This window comes from Capsicum annuum, chromosome 6 (assembly GCF_002878395.1).
Source record: "Capsicum annuum cultivar UCD-10X-F1 chromosome 6, UCD10Xv1.1, whole genome shotgun sequence".
Taxonomy (NCBI): Eukaryota; Viridiplantae; Streptophyta; class Magnoliopsida; order Solanales; family Solanaceae; genus Capsicum; species Capsicum annuum.
Genome location: NC_061116.1, coordinates 118,690,047 through 118,693,603, shown reverse-complemented (window position 1 = coordinate 118,693,603; position 3,557 = coordinate 118,690,047).

Below are 3,557 nucleotides of genomic sequence, written 5' to 3'. Positions count from 1 at the left end.
TTGTTTACACAATATTTATCCATTAGGAAGTGTTATTGCCCAAATCTCTTAGGGGTTAATTTCTTTTTATCTAAAGGTTGGAAATTGCGCAATAGACAAGAAGATTGGAATGTTATATTTTATTGTTGTCAAATTTTTGTGGCTAAAAATGTTTCATTTTCAAAACTATTGTTTGCTTCAAAAGAAAACGGTCCAAACAATGATCATAAAAAATTTCAGTGTTAATAAACTTAAAATTTATTTAACAATTTTTTTTTATTATGCAAACTAAAGTGCAGCCCCTTGTTTTTTTAGAAATAAAATAATATTAATAAAATGTTAAGACATCAAAGATTATATGGAAATGTTTGGACAAAATTATTGATTAAAATGAATCCTTTAGCTCTGGAAATCCCTTTAGTTAAAAGTCAGACATAACACGTCCTTTAATTTGACCTCAAATCGCATCTATGATATTTAATTTGGGTGTGCATAAGTATGCACTTAAACTTGTATAAAGTTGAACAAGTAAATGCACACATCCTATGTGACATAATACATAAAGGACGCCATGTAGGACAAGAATTGGTCACGTATGACGCCATGTAGGACATATGTGTCTATTTGTTCAACTTTATACAAGTTTAAGTGTCTACTTGTGCACCGAATGTTGAAGGTCATAGATGTAATCTGAGGCCAAATTAAATATTATGTTTATGTATTGTGCCAAAGTTAAATTACCAAAATATCTTATTTACAAATATAATAAATTTAAAAAATCCTATCACTTCATTGATGATTAAGTTAGTCGTCACAATAAAATAAGAAGATCCAAATCCAACGTTCCATACGTGACAACTATTTTGTCCATTAAGAATGATATCTTTTTTTTTCATTCAAAGTGATATCATAACGTAATTCCTTCTCTTTTACATCCACCAATGCAATTTCAATTACATAGTTTCTTTATGAGTTCGATCAATTTAAAGATTAGAATAAAATATTAATAGTCAACAAAATCAAATCGTCACTTGATCCAGGGTGTTGTGAATATAAATTACAACAAATTAATAATTTTCTTACAAGATCACACAACCAAATGGAGAGAGTTAACTGATGCAGTATAATAAAGCAAGTTTTAAAGAATAGTTGTACCATATCAAGTTACAAAAAACCTGACACACTCAATCAAGGTGCTTCTTCTATGTTAGCCTCTTCGATGCTGAAATTTGGCTTATGGTATTTTACTCTATACTTGATTTTGCCACCTTATTGGTCGTATGAAATTGAAACAATGCCAACTAAATTATGTAAAAATTTAGTGTCCTATACTTCTCAACAGATATTTAGAGAAAAATATAAAGAAGTGATTAGGAGAAAAAGCACAATATGTATATATTTAGGTTATTCACAAGATGCGAAAAATAAAACCAACAATGCAAACCTCCTTGAATGAAGAAGTCTTGCAATCCATTCCATGTTGTGATATGGGTCTTTATCCCTTTCTAAGTGGATAAACAAAGTCCACTTTGGACCAAACTATTTTTGTCCATAGGCTCAATACTATGGGGCATATATATAGATCATTTTAGGTCTTATTTCACCATCACAAAGAGAGTTTTTAGCAGTCAGAGAAAAAGAAAGCTGATTTTCGCCCAAAATTTCAGCCACAACTGTCAACTTCAAATTGTGATTCCCACTTCCTTTCTTGTCTGATTGAGCTAATTTTTGGATAGCTTGTTCCTATCATCTCAATATTTGATTAGAAAATAACGGAGGTGGATTTGATATCCTGTAGCTCCTTTTATTCATTCTCGGACAATAGCTACATTTTTTATGTTTGTGCTCTTTTTTATTCTCTAATTTTAGTGCAATCTTTTTGCGTTGTTGCTCGTTGTTTGGAACTTGTTTGGTTAAAATTTTGGAGAAAAATATTGTAACTCTTGGTGATTATTGTGGAGTTTTGGTCCCGTGAATTTTACTCTTCACACCGAAGAATTTTCCACATAAATTTGGTTTCTTGTTATTCTTGTCTTATTTTATTTGTGTGATTGATTTATTTGCTGCCTATTCTTTGTTTTACTTGGATTTGATTGTCTCCTTTTGGTTCAAATTGAAAGGAAAAATTTACACTTGGGTATTCTTTCGCTGATACCCAGTCGGGCATTTTGATTATGCCCATGCCTTTCCCAACAAAGTGGTATTAGAGAGTTGGTTGTTATTGATTGTTGATTTGAACGATGGAGGAAAATATAAATAAAATGGTGTGTTTTAAGGGTAGTAATTATCATACTTAGAAAGACAAGATGAAAGATCTTTTATTTGTTGAGAAAATGCATTTACCTGTGTTTGCGTCTACTAAACCTCAATCCATGACAGATGAGGATTGATAATTTGAGCACTTATAGGTTTGTGGCTATATAAGACAATGGGTTGAAGATAATGTTAGAAACTATATTTTGAATGATTTGTGGCTATATAAGACAATGGGTTGAAGATAATGTTAGAAACTATATTTTGAATGATACACATGCCAGAAGTTTGTGGGACAAGATCGAGATACTTTATGCTTCGAAGACTGGCAGTAATTAGTTGTTCCTCCTTAATCAATTGATGAATATCAGGTATAAAGAGGACAATCTTATTTCTGATCATATAAATAATTTTTATGGCGTCCTTGACCAGCTTTCTGGAATGGGTGTAAAGTTGAATGAAGAAATTCAAGGACTTTGGCTTCTTAATACCCTGCCAGATTCTTTGAAAACTCTTCGAGTTATTTGACTAATCCTGCTCCCGATGGTGTTGTAACTATGGAATATGTTAAGAGTGGTGTCTTGAATGAATAGATGAGACACTACATAAAATTTAATTTTTAGGGAAGAATGATTTTGTCACTTATAAGTCATATTTTATCACAAAAGATTTAGCATGATGAAAAAAAATTCATCATTTAATCGTCTCCAAAAGTGGGCCGCTAAAAATATACAAAGACGATTCAGTTCTTCATCGCTAAAAAATTAAATTAGCTACAAAAAAAATCATCCCCAAATGTGTAACATTTATGATAAATTTGTTTATCGTAAAAATATAATTTTTTTGTAGTTAATGGTATGCTTTTGTCACTAAAAATTTATTAATACTGATAAAATTTCTTCTTCCCAAATTATTTAGTTCAATTAGCGACGACACCAATTGTCTCCAGAGTTATATATATTTTGTAGTTGAACAAATATATTTTTGTCACTAATGACAAATTTTTATATTCAACAAATATTTTCTCCTTAAATGTATGAATTAGTGATAAAATTATTATTATAATAAAGGTAAATAATTTTGCAGTAATTCTATAATTTTGTGTCTAAAAATATTTTTTTATTGACAATATAGACTTGTCACTAAATTTTATGATTACTGACAATTACGACTGTCACGAAATACAAAATTAATTTGTATCAAATAAAAAGAAAGATTTAAGATAAATACAATTGTCACTAAATATAATCAAACTTATCACGAAACCGTTTATTTTGTGAAGAAAATATTTATCTTAAAAGTCTAATTTAACTGTTGCTAAAAGT